Source organism: Balaenoptera borealis, assembly GCF_965194805.1.
Source record: "Balaenoptera borealis genome assembly, chromosome: 3".
Classification (NCBI taxonomy): domain Eukaryota; kingdom Metazoa; phylum Chordata; class Mammalia; order Artiodactyla; family Balaenopteridae; genus Balaenoptera; species Balaenoptera borealis.
The window spans coordinates 71,851,331-71,869,072 of record NC_138866.1 but is presented as its reverse complement, the minus strand read 5'-3'; the positions used below and the strand labels follow the sequence as shown (position 1 = coordinate 71,869,072).

General features: G+C 36.6%; 1 long non-coding RNA gene across 1 annotated transcript in view; it reads right to left on the bottom strand.

Annotated features, from left to right (window-relative positions):
* The window catches only part of LOC309625150, a 250,479-nt gene extending 242,638 nt beyond the window's left edge, over nt 1-7,841 (bottom strand). Inside the window, exon 1 of the long non-coding RNA XR_014242357.1 lies at nt 7,770-7,841. This is a non-coding gene — a long non-coding RNA (uncharacterized lncRNA). The remainder of the gene's footprint in view (nt 1-7,769) is intronic.
* Between the last annotated feature and the right edge of the window lie 9,901 nt (nt 7,842-17,742).

Genomic DNA, 17,742 nt, shown 5'->3' with positions numbered 1-17,742 from the left:
CTCAACTTCTGCCCTGCAAACTGGCTCATCTGTACCATTTTTCTAGGTTCCACAAACATGCGTTAATATACGATATTTGTTTTTCTCTTTCTGACTTACTTCACTCTGTATGACAGTCTCTAGATCCATCCATGTCTCAATAAATGACCCAATTTCGTTCCTTTTTATGGCTGAGTAATATTCCACTGTATAAATGTACCACATCTTCTTTATCCATTCGTCTGTCGATGGGCATTTAGGTTGCTTCCATGACCTGGCTATTGTAAATAGTGCTGCAATGAACATTGGGGTGCATGTGTCTTTGAATTATGGTTTTCTCTGGGTATATGCCCAGTAGGGGGATTGCTGGATCATATGGTAATTCTATTTTTAGTCTTTTAAGGAACCTCCATACTGTTCTCCATAGTGGCTGTATCAATTTACATTCCTACCAACAGTACAAGAGGATTCCCTTTTCTCCACAACCTCTCCAGCATTTGTTGTTTGTAGATTTTCTGATGATGGCCATTCTAACTGGTGTGAGGTGATACCTCATTGTAGTTTTGATTTGCATTTCTCTAATAATTAGTGATGTTGAGCAGCTTTTCATGTGCTTCTTGGCCATCTGTATGTCTTCTTTGGAGAAATGTCTATTTAGGTCTTATGCCCATTTTTGGATTGGGTTGTTTGTTTCTTTAATATTGACCTGAATGAGCTGTTTATATATTTTGGAGATTAATCCTTGGTCTGTTGATTCGTTTGCAAATATTTTCTCCAGTTCTGACGGTTGTCTTTTCATCTTATTTATGGTTTCCTTTGCTGTGCAAGAGCTTTGAAGTTTCATTAGGTCCCATTTGTTTATTTTTGTTTTTATTTCCATTACTCTAGGAGGTGGATCAAAAAAGATCTTGCTGTGATTTATGTCAAAGAGTGTTCTTCCTATGTTTTCCTCTAGGAGTTTTATAGTGTCTGGTCTTACATTTAGGTCTCGAATCCATTTTGAGTTTATTTTTGTGTATGGTGTTAGGGAGTGTTCTAATTTCATTCTTTTACATGTAACTGTCCAGTTTTCCCAGCACCACTTATGGAAGAGACTGTCTTTTCTCCATTGTACATCTGGGCTTTCTATCTTGTTCCATTAATCTATGTTTCTGGTTTTTTTTGCCAGTACCATATTGTCTTGATTACTGTAGCTTTGTAGTATAGTCTGAAGTCAGGGAGTCTGATTCCTCCCGCTCCGTTTTTTCCCTCAAGACTGCTTTGGCTATTCGGGGTCTTTTGTGTCTCCATAAAAATTTTAAGATGACTTGTTCTAGTTCCGTAAAAAATGCCATTGGTAATTTGATAGGGATTGCATTGAATCTGTAGATTGCTTTGGGTAGTATAGTCATTTTCACAATATTGATTCTTCCAATCCAAAAACATGGTATATCTCTCCATCTGTTGGTATCATCTTTAATATATTTCATCAGTGTCTTATAGTTTTCTGCATACAGGTCTTTTGTCTCCCTAGGTAGGTTTATTCCTAAGTATTTTATTCTTTTTGTTGCAATGGTAAATGGGAGTGTTTCCTTAATTTCTCTTTCAGATTTTTCATCATTAGTGTATAGGAATGCAAGAGATTTCTGTGCATTAATTTTGTATCCAGCAACTTTACCAAATTCATTGATCAGCTCTAGTAGTTTTCTGGTGGCATTTTTAGGATTCTCTATGTATAGTATCATGTCATCTGCAAACAGTGACAGTTTTACTTCTTCTTTTCCAATTGGTATTCCTTTTATTTCTTTTTCCTCTCTGATTACCATGGCTAGGACTTCCAAAACTATGTTGAATAATAGTGGTGAGAGTGGACATCCTTGTCTTGTTCCTGATCTTAGAGGAAATGCTTTCAATTTTTCACCATTGAGAATGATGTTTGCTGTGGGTTTGTTGTATATCACCTTTATTATGTTGAGGTAGGTTCCCTCTATGCCCACTTTATGGAGAGTTTTTATCATAAATGGGTGTTGAATTTTGTCAAAAGCTTTTTCTGCATCTACTGAGATGATCATATGGTTTTTATTCTTCAATTTGTTAAAATGGTGTATCACATTGATTGATTTGCATATATTGAAGAATCCTTGCATCCCTGGGATAAATCCCACTTGATCGTGGTGTATGATCCTTTTAATTTGTTGTTGGATTCAGTTTGCTAGTATTTTGTTGAGGATTTTTGCATCTATATTCATCAATGATATTGGTCTGTAATTATCTTTTTTTGTAATATCTTTGTCTGGTTTTGGTATCAGGGTTATGGTGGCCTCATAGAATGAGTTTGGGAGTGTTCTTTCCTCTGCAATTTTTTGGAAGAGTTTGAGAAGGATAGGTGTTAGCTCTTCTCTAAATGTTTGATAGAATTCACCTGTGAAGCCATCTGGTCCTGGACTTTTGTTTGTTGGAAGATTTTTAATCACAGTTTCAATTTCATTACTTGTGATTGGTCTGTTCATATTTTCTGTTTCTTCCTGGTTCAGTCTTGGAAGGTTATACCTTTCTAAGAATTTGTCCATTTCTTCCAGGTTGTTCATTTTATTGGCATAGAGTTGCTTGTAGTAGTCTCTTAGGATGCTTTGTATTTCTGCAGTGTCTGTTGTAACTTCTCCTTTTTCATTTCTAATTTTATTGGTTTGAGTCCTCTCCCTCTTTTTCTTGATGAGTCTGGCTAATGGTTTATCAATTTTGTTTATCTTCTCAAGGAACCAGCTTTTAGTTTTATTGATCTTTGCTATTGTTTTCTTTGTTTCTATTTCATTTATTTCTGCTCTGATCTTTATGATTTCTTTCCTTCTGCTAACTTTGGGTTTTTTTTGTTCTTCTTTCTCTAGTTCCTTTAGGTGTAAGGTTAGATTGTTTATTTGAGATTTTTCTTGTTTCTTGAGGTAGACTTGTATAGCCATAAATTTCCCTCTTAGAACTGCTTTTGCTGGATCCCATAGGTTTTGGTTCATCGTGTTTTCATTGTCATTTGTCTCTAGGTATTTTTTGATTTCCTCTTTGATTTCTTCAGTGATCTCTTGGTTATTTAGTAACATATTGTTTAGCCTCCATGTGTTTGTGTTTTTTACGGGGTTTTTTCCCCATAATTCATTTCTAATTTCATAGCGTTTTGGTCAGAAAAGATGCTTGATATGATTTCAGTTTTCTTAAATTTACTGAGGCTTGATTTGTGACCGAAGATGTGATCCAACCTGGAGAATGTTCCATGCGCACTTGAGAAGAACGTGTAATCTGCTTTTGGATGGAATGTCCTATAAATATCAATTAAATCTATCTGGTGTATTGTGTCATTTAAAGCTTCTGTTTCGTTATTTATTTTCATTTTGGATGATCTGTCCATTGGTGTGAGTGAGGTGTTAAAGTCCCCCACTATTATTGTGTTACTATCGATTTCCTCTTTTATAGCTGTTAGCAGTTGCCTTATGTATTGAGGTGGTCCTATGTTGGGTGCATATATATTTATATTTGTTATATCTTCTTCTTGGATTGATCCCTTGATCATTACATATTGTCCTTCCTTGTCTCTTGTAACATTCTTTATTTTAAAGTCTATTTTATCTGATATGAGTATAGCTACTCCAGCTTTCTTTTGATTTTCATTTGCATGGAATATCTTTTTCCATCCCCTCACTTTCAGTCTGTATGTATCCCTAGGTCTAAAGTGCGTCTCTTGTAGACCGCATATATATTGTCTTGTTTTTGTATCCATTCAGCAAGCCTGTGTCTTTTGATTGGAGCATTTAATCCATTCACCTTTAAGGTAATTATTGATATGTATGTTCCTATGACCATTTTCTTAATTGTTTTGGGTTTGTTTTTGTAGGTCCTTTTCTTCTCCTGTGTTTCCCACTTAGAGAAGTTTCTTTAGCATTTGTTGTAGAGCTGGATTGGTGGTGCTGAATTCTCTTAGCTTTTGCTTGTCTGTAAAGCTTTTGATTTCTCCATGAATTCTGAATTAGATCCTGCCAGGTAGAGTAATCTTGGTTGTATGTTCTTTCCTTTCATCACTTTAATTATATCATGGCACTCCCTTCTGGCTTGTAGAGTTTCTGCTGAGAAATTAGCTGTTAACCTTATGGGAGTTCCCTTGTATGTTATTTGTTGTTTTTTCCTTGCTGCTTTCAATAATTTTTCTTTGTTTTTAATATTTGCCAATTTGATTACTATGTGTCTCGGCATGTTTCCCCTTGGGTTTATCCTGTATGGGACTCGCTGCGCTTCCTGGACTTGGGTGGCTATTTCCTTTCCCATGTTAGGGAATTTTCGACTATAATCTCTTCAAATATTTTCTCTAGTCCTTTCTCTCTCTCTTCTCCTTCTGGGACCCCTATAATGCGAATGTTGTTGCGTTTAATGTTGTCCCAGATGTCTCTTAGGCTGTCTTCATTCCTTTTCATTCTTTTTTCTTTATTCTGTTCCGCAGCAGTGAATTCCACCATTTTGTCTTCTAGGTCACTTATCCGTTCTTTTGCCTCACTTATTCTGCTATTGATTCCTTCTAGTGTAGTTTTCATTTCAGTTATTGTATTGTTCATCTCTGTTTGTTTGTTCTTTAATTCTTCTAGGTCTTTGTTAAACCTTCTTGCATCTTCTCGATCTTTGCCTCCATTCTTTTTCCGAGGTCCTGGATCATCTTCACTTTCAGCATTTTAAGTTCTTTTTCTAGAAGGTTGCCTATCTCCACTTCATTTAGTTGTTTTTCTGGGGTTTTATTTTGTTCCTTCATCTGGTACATAGCCCTCTGCCTTTTCATCTTGTCTATCTTTCTGTGAATGTGGTTTTTGTTCCACAGGCTGCAGCATTGTCATTCTTCTTGCTTCTGCTGTCTGCCCTCTCGATTTTTTTTATTCTTTATCAAATATTTTTTGTTTTCCTTTTATTTCTTACAAAATCTTATTTTTGCTTTCATTGAGTTTTAGACTGTTGAATATTTTTAATCAGAATTTTACTTGCTCATATTTAATCTGGGCTATTTACTTATGTTTTATTTTTTGATATTTTGGTAAGATTGTAGTATTGGGGAACAATCCTTCATAATTTGTGAGGAGCAATATATTATGTAAGGCCAGTGAATTAATGTAGTTCTATCATATAGAGAAATATAGAGACAAAGAAGCATAAAGGTAGTTCTCTACAAACAGGTAGACTCTAGAGCCTGCCAATGTCTTTCCTCATTGAATGTAATATAATCATAACATTAAGAGAGGACATTTTTTCACCTTTAGAATTAACCTAAAGTGATGTTTGGAACTGAGTGTGGAGATGCCTTCCAAAAGTGTATACATCTCTTAGCAGACAACATTTTCTCAGTTTAAGTTTGGAATTGGTTTGTAAAGAAAATAAGCTATAGTTTTACTTTTCTTCTGATTCTTGTAGAATTAGTACGTATACTAATTCTGATTAGTATACGTAATTAAAAATCTGATCTGGGCAATATCCACGGCCGGGGTTTAGTCAGTAACCATCTATTCAGTGAGCTTTAGATGTCAGCAGGATGCTATGTGCTGGGGAGGCCAGTGAAACCGAGAGGCCAGTGAAAGCAAGTTGTTCCTCACTCCAACCATGAAATTCCCTAATTACAGGACCAGGTACTTTTGAGAAAGGACAGGGGTTGGTGACAGTATTTTTAAAAGAGCTCTAGAGTAATTAGGAAGAAAGAATGGTTCCAAAGGAGACCACCATGCTGGGGATCCATAGAAAGACAGCGTATAAAAATCAAACTGACTCCCTATTTCAAGTGAAAAACAGATCGTAGAGCCAGAGGCCCTTTGAATTGAAAGGGCAGAGGTTCTTCAGCTTTATTGCACATTAGAATCAGCCATGGGCCTTGTAAGATCCTGACTTCCAGATCTCACCTTGAATCAATTAATTTAGAATCTCTGTTGGTGGGACCCAGGCATCCTATTTTTTAAAGCTCCTCAGTTGATTGCAGTATGCAGGCAACTTTGAGAACCACTCCTCCAGGATTCATCAGCTTTCCTGCATCATCTTGGGGATAGAAAGGGGTTGCTTTTACAAAAAGTATCTTTGTCTTGTCCTCATCCAAGATCTCGTGAATCAGAATCTCTAGGTCTGTGCCTGAGCCTCTCAAAGAATCAGTGTGAATAATTAAGAGAGCAAATTTGCTATCTGCAAATACACTTGTAATTAACTGAGGTTCTCATGGGAGCAACTTTTATGAAAAATGTTGAGAAATAATGACAAATTCCCCTCTTAGGGTTGTATTAAATATTTTGTATAATATATTTTCACATGGATGATATTATGTGATGATGACATGTTTTAGTCACAAGGATTATTAGTGTCATTTGCACAGGTGATAAGAAATTAGGAGTGTCAGAAGTGAAACAACTTATCTAAAGATCACTCAACTTTAGAGACAGGCACTGAGGTTTTCTATTGTCTAGATCACTACCGCACCATTTATTATGCATGTATGAGCATGTAACTTCTGGATTTTTGTCCTATAATAGGATGGTAATCTACCATATATGCTAAGGTTTGTAAAGTCCCTAGTACACAGGAAAACTTGTAGTTTTTAGGTACAATCTTTCTTGAGGATCACATGGGGAAATTATGTGTCTTCATTTAATCCTTCTGTTAACTGATGATCAGTTGATACACAGTAGTAGTAATTTCAAAAGGCAGTCAACTTAATGTGGCATATGGGGGTCAAAATAAAGTTACCAATAATAGTTATTATATCTTGAGGAGCCACTCTGTGCAAGTGATTGTGATAAGAATTTTCTTTGTACTAAGCTCATTTATTCCTAACAATAATGATATGAGAAAATATCATTACCCAATTTTACAGTTGAGGAAATTGATGCCTGAAGATGTAGTGTCCGTCGCCAAAATCATCAGATGTTGGTAGAAAGGAGATTCAAACTGAGGTCTGTCTGATGTCAAAGCTTGTGCTCCAACTGCTAAGCAAATAGCTTCAGTGTCCTGGTAGCAGTTAGATAAGCAGGCCAACTCACTGGGAAAAAGTACCTGCATGTCTTTTTCTGGTAGCTAAGGAGAAAGAAAGCAGCCATGATCATTGCATTGTTATAATTTCATGATTAGGGCCCATGTCTTTGTATGTCATTATGTATTCTCACATAGAACATGATACAGTAAGCATTCAATAAAGCAGTAGTTCCCCAACTTCAGTGTGTATCAGAGTCACCTGGAAAGCTAATAAAACACACAAAGGCCAGGCTTGCTGAAATAGGATGGAGCTAAGGTCTTTGTATTTTCACCAAGTTCTTCAGGTGACGCTGCTACTTGCCAGAGTTTAGGAACCACTGTGATGAAGTATTACTCAATGAATCACTCATTAATTCCAGAAAGCTATGCAGGATTGCAAGTAAAATAAGTAGTGGTAAATAAAGAACTGCATATAGATGTGAATATATAAAATACTACACTGCAGACTTTCTTAAATTGTGCTCTATGGGACACAAGTTTTGGGAGCAGATAATATATGTTCTATGACTAAAATGCATGGCTGATCCCTTTGAGAAATGCTACAAGCCAGACCTTTTTCTGAATATGTGTAGCTCTCAAGAGCATATAAAAAGCTCCAAGAAATCCTGAAATAAGAAAGTTTTTTATTTTTTAATTTTTTATTTATTATTTTTAAAGATCAAATTTATAGAGAGAATGTTTTGCTTATCTCTTTTAAATTTTATTTATTTATTTATTTATGGCTGTGTTGGGTCTTCGTTTCTGTGCGAGGGCTTTCTCCAGTTGTGGCAAGTGGGGGCCACTCTTCATCGCAGTGCGCGGGCCTCTCACTATCGTGGCCTCTCTTGTTGCGGAGCACAGGCTCCAGACGCGCAGGCTCAGTAATTGTGGCTCACGGGCTTAGTTGCTCCGCGGCATGTGGGATCTTCCCAGGCCAGGGCTCGAACCCGTGTCCCCTGCATTGGCAGGCGGATTCTTAACCACTGCGCCACCAGGGAAGTCCCAAGAAAGTTTTTTACTTAATTAATTTTTGTTAACCTATGTAAACTTATAAAATTATTATTAACCCAAAGGTATTTGAACTTATTTTTACTGCATATGTGTTAACATCCCCAGGGCACCAGTTTGAGAAGCATCCATGTAATAATATAATAATTTAAAGACATATGAAATAGTATTTAAGAAAACCCCTTTTTTGAAAGATATGTGGTCATTCTCATTATACATTGAAATAAAAAATGTAATGAAGTACTGAAATATTAGTAAATAGAAAGTTTATTAAAAAAGGGACATATTAAAATAATAAAAATAAATATTTTAATGAGATATGTAGTTGTGATGTGGTGACAGGATGCATAAGACAGAAGAGGATAGTGAGATGCATACCTTCCAAGATTTTAATGAGATTCATGAAGAGTTCTGTGTAATAAGACATATATGTTAAAAAGCTGTTATGAAGTGAACACGTGAGATGGTGTAATGAGCCGTCTCCAGAAGTGTCCTGTAAGATGGGCATCCTTCAGATCTGAAATGAGATGGGTGAAAGGAAAAGTGTAATGAGCTGGTCACATAAAGGAGAGGCCATATAATTAGATGCATAAAAGAAGGAAGGGAGACTATATACATTTTCCAAATATGTAAGATATAATGGGAACTAGGTTTTAATGTAATAAGATGCAGAAATGAAATGACAATGAGATACAAAAATGGAATCGTGTAATGAGATATGTAAGAACTGTGTAATGAGATATGCATGTTTAAGGTGTGTAATGGGATGCAAGATGGGAAAGGTGTAATGAGATGAGCATGTTAAATAATCTAATGAGGGACATGAAGGAAATGATGTCATGTCACATGAAAATTGAAGAAAGTAATGAGATGTGCATTTTAAGGACTGTAATAAAATGATAAAAGAAGCTAAGGAGAATGAAGAGATGCAGAAATCATATCTTATTATTACAAAGTGAAAAGGGAACAAAAAGTAACCAGAGGAGGTGGTCCACCCACCATTTCTAAGACCATACTCTTCCATATATTTGTTTTGACCTGACAAGTATTTTTGCTGGCCAACTACATACTAAGCACTTTCTGTGGGAATGTAAATATATACATGATTCCTGTCCTTAAGGGCCCACAAAGACATACACTTATATACAAATAAGGCAATATACCATAATTAGTAATCAAATATTACAAAAGTTAATAGAAATTATTTTGAATCAAGATATTTTACATATCTCCTGAATCAAATGTCCCCTTGTGGTCCCTTCAAGTTTACAATTCTACTATTATTCATTTCTCCATTCCTTTGATCACTGGGTTTTCTCCTTATACTGTATATTCTTACATAAGTAGATCTTAGCTTTTTTTTTGTCTTGTTCATATAGCCCATCCTCAAAGTAGCCTATTCCAATCTCTCTTCAGCTTAAAAACAAAACAGAACTTTTATAATACTTTATACTTCTCTTATGGACTATATTACAATATAGCATATTCTGGTGAGTAATGGATATTAATTATCTTTCTGTTAGTGTGCTCCTCTTGGTCAAGGCTAGATCTAATTCAGTTTTATTTTACCATCTGAAACTAACATTTTCACACATTAGGTGCTTTTTCAGTAATTCTTGAGTGAATGCATGATTAAGTGAGATATATACCCTTGCAGACTCTATTCGTGAAGATATAAATAATAAACAGATTCTTAATATTGGTCCAGTTACATTAGATAGAGGTTACAATCAACCCGCTTGGAGAGAAGCCTCTCTCACAAAATCAGAATTATTCAATATGAAAGAAATACTGTCATATGAGTTTGCTGAGGGGATTTTGTTTCACCATAAAGACACTGACCCCTGTATGAGCATGCCCTGCCTTGTTTTTCACCAGACATCTGTTTGCTTCATTTACAAGCACTTCAGTGTTTTCTGGAACTCAAGTGCTGTTTTAATCAATCTTGGAAGGAAATCACGGAGTGATTCATTACTGAACTCATCAACCTGAGGAACTATTGTTTCAGATGTCAGCCTTGAGTATTCTTCATTACAAGATGGCCTTCACATGATAACAAGCCCAGATGGAACTACATTGATCTAACTTTATTTTAATGTGTCCTATATCTAACTCACCTGGGAGGTTGGCAGTGGCAAGAAAATCTTGTTCAATTATTTACAAACTGCATACAGCTGTGAGGTGCATGTTGAAGTAATCCCAATCATTTATATAGGATTTCCCCCCCACAGATCATGCATATGATGAAATAACATTCATAAGTGATCAAAGCTCCAGAGACAGCCACAGATCACAACACATGAAGCATATATTTGTTGTCAGATGGATGAGAAAACATCATCTTCACTCCATCAGTACACTGACCTTCTGTTTTCTCTTGCTGATTCTCTCAGCAAAAACATGATGGCTAGCCTTGGTATTCATGACTTCAGAATTCTTCTAAAAATCTAGATATTGATTATTTTTCCAATTGTTCTCAGTTTTTCCTCTCTACTCTCATTCTCCTTGACCTTTCTGTTAATACTGATGACATTTGTCAAATGCTTCTCCAACCAACCTTTTCCCACACAGGCCATTTCTCTCTTGCTCTGGACAGATTCATCCTCTGTTCCTACCACGGGGTGGTTTATTTCCTCCCATCACATTGAATAGCAGTTGCAGCATTGTAAATTCTGTGAACTATACTTTGTTTCCCATGCTCATTTTGCTCCCTTTGTCCAACCTTGACCCAATATGTTATCCCAGACATCCCTAGAAACGGTATACTCTATTTCAGTACTTCGTGTAAATAGCATGTGCAGACTCTGGAATTGTTGCGTGAGGATTATCTCCACTATTAATATGGATGATATTCCATCCCCTGACTTGCAAACAATCAGTGGGCCTGATCCACATAAATAAGGGGCCACCTTTGCTGACCTGCTCTCCGAACCCTAAATCCATTAGTTTGTGGGTCTTAGAAAACAATTTTATTCTAGAAGCAGACAGGGGCAGTTTAATTCTCAGACTCCTGCCACACCTGGATCTCTAGGTGCTCGTCATCATCTCATTCTCCATACAGGGCAGTCATTTATGGAGCATCCTTTAGATAAAGCAACAAGTTTAGCTTTCTGAATACCTAATTTTGAACTTTGGCCCCTATATTAATGACAGGATGTCTGCCAAATTTTCACTATGCTCTCCTTGCTTTTACTCCAGCTTTGATTACTGGTGTCTTATCATATATCCCTTGCACAAGCTCATTAACTTGCCTAGTATTTCAGTTCCTCAAGGAATGGAACTCTGATCTTGAACCCTTAGAATTAGCTGAAAACACTTCTCAATGCTGTTTGCTATATATTTTATTGGTTTTTAAAAAAATATTTTATTGGAGTATAGTTGATTTATAATGTTGTGTTAGTTTCAGGTATACAGCAAAGTGAATCAGTTATATACGTATACATATATCCACTCTTTTTTTTTAGATTCTTTTTCCATACAGGCCATTACAGAGTATTGAGTAGAGTTCCCTGTGCTATATAGTAGGTCCTTACTAGTTATTTATTTTATATACAGTTGTGTGTATATGTTGCTATATATTTTAAATACCACAGTGTTATGTGCTCCTGTACTAACCCTTTGATAAGATACCCTGTTCTTCCTAGAAATTTTTAAAAAACAATTAAAAAAATATTGTCAGAGAATTTTAGTTGAAGAAAATCATTGTTGAAACTTGAATTAGTGGTCTGAAAAATTAACTCATAAAATACAAAAGGAAAGATCAAAGAATTATAAATCTCATGGGGAAAATAAGATGCCTACAAAAGAGATACAGGAAAATTAATATACCAATAATATGTGTCCCAGAAAAAAAGGGGGGAACAGATGGAAGAAAGGCAATAATTAAACAATATAGAAGAAAATTTCCCTGAGCTAAATATAGAATTGAAATAGTATATATTTTGAAGATTAGAAAGTAGAGTTAAACTTTCATCTTCATTTAAATGCTTCAAATTCTTAAGAAATGGACAGAACAGAGTATTTTATACTGATTACAAAACTTGTTATTATGAGGTACTTAACATATAACAAAAGCACGAGTGCTGTAGACTGTGATCAGATGCCTATTTGCAGGATGCACAAGTTCCACTTTGCTCCTCCACCCATGTTTCTAGGGGAGTACTCCTGCATCGAGAGGGACCCACATTTTCACACTGCCTGTGGGTAAATTTCTCTTGCTCAGTAATATGAAGTTCTCTTGCCACAGATTTAAGCCATGTTCTTGAATATCAGTCATTTTTTTCCCCATATGCATGAATCCTTCTTGCTTATCTTTTAATTAGTTCATAGTCTGAACAAGTAGGAGATGTGCTATTTATCGGATCATTTATTAGAGAAAGAAAACATGCGAACAATTCTAAACCAATGTGAACTGTAAACAACAACAATAGTAATATCTAAGTTTTGCTAATTAGAGGAGATAGAATTAAAGTACTAACAACATAGCATGTAATTTATGAAGGCAGTCATTGTTACAACTGTACAATCTAATTGCAATATTTGGGAGGGGGTAATATACTGTTTAAATCTAGAAACTAAGTTGGCATGTTAAAATGTAAAGGTAAATACCTAAAGAATAGAAGCAGTTTCCAAACTAGTATAGGAATATTTTAAGATGAAAACAAAAGATATTTAATTTATTCAAAAGAATTCAAGAAATGAGAGAAAAAAGGAATATAGAAAAAAATAAGACAAATAATATGGCAGAAATAAATCCAAATAAATAGGTCTTCCTGGCAAATGTACAAACTTTCTAGGTAAAAGACAATAATTTTCAGACTGAATAAAAATCCTACAAAATCTAGCTAATGCTATTTATTGTATAAGGCATCAACCTAAAAAAGAATAACATAGAAAGATTGAAATAGATGAGATGAAATAAATATATGCCACACAAATACTATTCAAAGAAAACTGGTATGCCTATATTCATCTCAGATAAAGTAGATTCCAGGGCAAAAAAAGGTAAATAGAATCACTACATATTGAAGAAATATTCATTCACCAGGAAGATATAGTGACTCTATAATTGTATATACTTAAAAATATAAAAATTTTACAGAATTACAAGAAAACAATAAATACACCATCGTAGTAAATGATTACAACATTTCTCTCATTAATTGATGAATACAGCAGCCCCAAATCAGTAAAAGTGAAGATTATTTAAACCACAAGATTAATAAGCTTGACCTAAGGGCACTGACACCTGCTGGTATTGCATCCTGTACAACGTTGATGACAAGGTTTCAGTGGAAACTAAACCCAGCTCTCGGAGCCCTACATACTCTTGTGGCTCTGAATCAGCTTGTAGGAGAGGCTACCTGTCTTTTAGTTGGTCTACTGTGCTACATATTGTGGGGTTTTGTTTCCTTGTGTGTGTGTGTGTGTATGTACGTTTTGCATGCTTATTTTGTAACCAGCATTTGTCCCAACTCTTATTTTTTCTCCTGGTTTTCAGGGACAGGAAGTGCAGCAGATGTGTTTTCTTGACTCCCTTGCCCTAAGATTTCTAGCTTTGATTCTACCATGAGAAACATCCTGTGACATTTTGAAGATACTTGAAGCAGAAGCCTTGACTGCTCTGGAGAAGGTGGTGTGTGGGCTTTGGCAGATACCAGAGGTAAAAGAGGAAAAACACTACTGTCTTGGAAAATTCCTCTATTTACTTACCAGATTACTGGTTCATTATAAAAGAATGTAAGTTAGGAAGAGCCAGAGAGAAGAAATGCACAGGGCAAGGTATGGGGAAACAGTAGCCTCATATGGAGTCTTCATTACTTAGACCTGATTGACAAAATCATTGGCCATTGGTGATTGAACTCAATCTTCAGCCTCTTTCCCCTCCTGGGAGGTTGGGGGTGCTAAAGTTCCAACCCTCTAACCAGGAGATTGGTTCCTCTGGCTTAGAGGCTTTCCAAAAGTCACTTCATTAACATAAACTCAGGTCTGGTTGAAAGGAGTTTGTTATGAATAACAAAAGACATCTTTAACATTCTTATCTCTTAGGAAATTCCAAAGGTTTTAGGAGCTCTGTGCCAGGAACTGGGACAAAGAACAAATATATATGTATTATTAAAAATTACAATATCACAAGAGGTATCTGGGTCTTCTGTGAATCAGCTGCCTCAGGGATGCAGGAAAATGAAACCATGATTTCAGTCATTTTTACAATGTCCTGATTTCCTAAAAACTTGCCATTATTTTCTTTGACCTTTGATCTGTCAGGCCTTCTAGTTATTTTGGAAGTACCTAATTCCCCATATTAGATTTCTTCATGTCTGGAATTCCTAGAAAATACCAAGAGGAGCCACTTTTAATTGATCCAGAGAAATGGACTCCTTCAGTAATCTGTCTTCCTCAAAATCCATGTTTATAATTTGTACTGCCAACTAAAGAATGTCACTTACCAACCAGTTCTACAAGGATTAAGTTACTAGCCGCTGGAGTTGCTGACTTTCAACACACCCTGAAAGGAATTCAGGTTGGAGATCAGGAATGAGGCACTCTGTGCTCTGGGAAAACTGGCAGAATAGACCTTTAGATAGTTAAGTTTTCAAAAGAAAATTTAATGAACCCCAATTCTTGCATCTTCCCATACTTAGAAAAGCACTGAAACCATTAACTAAGATATCTGTTCCTTGTGACTAGCAACAACTAACAACCTTCTACCAAGATGTGTGCTTGGTTGCACATTCTCCCTTTGCCAAAATCACATAGTTACCGACCTCCCCTTACTTCCTTGAAATAGTTTCTCAGAGCTATCTGAGAGGCTGTCTCCCAGGCTATATACAGTTTTCAGTAAGACACTGAATAAACTCGACTCACAGCTTTAATGTTGTGTGTTTGCTTTTTGTTGTTTTGTTTTTTGTCAACAGTTTTGGTGAGTATGAAGGGACCCAGAGCAGACTTCTCTTCTTCACCTGAACCCTATAAAGATCTGGAGCCTTGGTACCAGCAGGGCCCCTTGTGCCCATCAGCTTCCTTTGTGAGTCTCTCCTGATACTGGATCTCCCGTTTTTGGTTGAAGATTCAGAGTTTATTCAGAGGTCGATAAACTCTTCACTATGAGGAGTAGGTTATCCTTGAACTTAGGTTCAAGAAGAGGTACCTATATGTTACTCAGGTGAAAGACACTGAGGTTACCCCCAGTTGAAAAATGTTAGTATAATTTTGCTCAGTTGAGAGACCCTGGAGTTACCCCCATAGAGAGAAACAACTGCAATTACTTTGGTCAACCTTAGAGTACAAAGGAGGCTTTGCCTGGGTGACTAGGCAGGAAGCTGACCTGATGTCATTCCTCAATTTGTCTACCTTGACAGAATTTGTAAGGATAAAAGTGAAGATATTACATGAGAGTTTGACTCCAAAGAAGGACAAGGATTCTCTTGGTCAGTTACGACTTTCTCAGGCAACCAAGAAATTTGCGAGTTGTGGAGGCAGAGTCCTCATACCCTGCAACAATTCCATAGGGAAAACCACTCACTAATTAGGCTTGTATCACTATAAACTTCCCTCTTAGAACTGCTTTTGCTGCATCCCACAGATTTTGGATCGTTGTGTTTGTTTTCATTTGTCTCCAGTTGTTTTTTAATTTCTTCTTTGATTTCTTCAGTAATCCATTTGTTGTTTAGTACCATATTGTTTGGCCTCCATATCTTTGTGCTTTTTGCAGTTTTTTTTCTTGTAGTTGATCTCTAGTCTCAATGTTGTAGTCAGAAAAGATGTGAGATATGATTTCAATTTTCTTAATTTTTAATGATTTCAATTTTCTTGAATTTATCAAGGCTTGTTTTGTGGCCTGGCGTGTGATCTGTCCCAGAGAATATTCCATGTGCACATGAAAAGAATGACTATTTTGTTGCTTTTGGATGGAATGTTCTATATATATTTATTAAGTCCTTTTTGTCTAATGTTTCATTCAAGGCCATTGTTTCTTTATTGGTTTTCTGTCTGGATGATCTGACCATTGATGTAAGTGGGGTGTTAAAAGTCCCCTACTATTATTGTGTTACTATCGATTTCTCTCTTTATGTCTGTTAATATTTACTTTATGTATTTAGGTGTTCCTGTGTTGGATGCATACATATTTACAATAGTTATATTTTCTTAGATTGATACCTTGATCATTATGTAATGTCCTTTTTTGTCTTTTGTTACTTTTTGTTTTAAAGTCTATTTTGTCTTATATAAGTTTTGCTACTTTGGCTTTTTTTTTTTTCATTTCTATTTGCATGGAATACCTTTTTCCATCCCCGCACTTTCAGTCAGTTTGTTTTTAGATCTGAAGTGAGTCTTTGTAGGAGCATATATATGAGTTTTGTTTTTGTATCAATTCAGCCACTCTATATTTTTTGATTTGTGCATTTAACCCATTTACATTTAAAGTAATTATTGATAGGTAAGTACTCATTGCAATTTTGTTAATTGTTTGGGGTTTTTTTGGTTGTTGTTCTTTTTCTTTTGTTCTCTTCCCTTGTGACTTAATGACTATCTTCATTGTTATGTTTAGATTCCTTTATCTCTTTTGTGCGTATATCTGTTAAAGATTTTGGGTTTTTTTTTTTTTTTTCAATTTAGTTATTGTATTCTTCATCACTGTTTGGTTCTTCTTTATATTATCTCTTTATTAAACACTTGTAAATTTTCTTCTGTTCATCCATTCTTCTCCTGAGTTCTTTGATCATCTTTACAATCATTACTTTGAATGCTTTCTCAGGTATATTGCCTTCTTCTAGGGTTTTATCTTTTTCCTTTGTTTGGAGCATGTTTCTCTGTCACCTCAGTTTGCCTAATTTGCTGATTTTATTTCTATGTATCTGGTAGGTTGATTATATTTCCCAACCTTGGAGAAGTGGCCTTTTGTAGGAGACAGCCTATGCATCCCAGCAGCACATTCCCCTCTGGTCACCAGAGCTATATGCTCTAGGGCTGCTCCCTATATGTGCTGCGTGGGTTCTTCTGCTGTGGCAGGCTGACTAGTGTGGGCAATCTGGTAGGCATGGCTGGTCCCCAGTTTGGTTTGTTGCTAGGCCCTACCTTGTTCAGAGGATGCCAGCTGCTGGTTGGCTGGGCCAAGTCATGAAGTGGTTGGCTGCAGAACCCTGGGTGCTCCCAGGGCTAGTTCTGGCTCACTGGTGGGCAGAGCTGGGTTCTGGGATAGGTGGTTGTATGGCCAGTATTCCCAGATTTAGTGTCAACCTGCTGGTTGGTGGGGCTGGTTCCCTCCCCAGCTAGTTGCTTGGCCTGAGGCTTCCTAGTACTGGTGCCTATAGGCTTGTGGGCAGAGGTGAGGCTGGATCCTGAGGCTAATAAGCTAGAGGGAGGATTTGAAAATGGCACTTGCCAGCACCAGTATCCTGGTGATAGAATGAACTCCCCAAAATGGCTGCCACCAGTGTCTGTGTCCCCAGGGTGAGTGCCAATTGCCTCCTGCCTCTTCAGGAGGCTCTTCAACATCAGCAAGTGGGTCTGACCCAGGCTCCTTTCAAGTTACTGCTTCTGCCCTGGGTCCTGGAGCATGTGAGATTTGGTGTGCATACCTTAAGAGTGGAGTCTCTATTTCCCACAACCCCTTGGCTCTCCCAAAAGTAAGCCCTGCTGGCCTTCAAAGCCTAACATTCTGGGTGCTCATTTTCCTGTGTGGGACCCCTAGAGTGGGGAGACTGCTGTGGGGCTCAGACCCCTTTCTCCTTGGGGAGAACCTCTGCAGTTGTAATTATTCTTCCA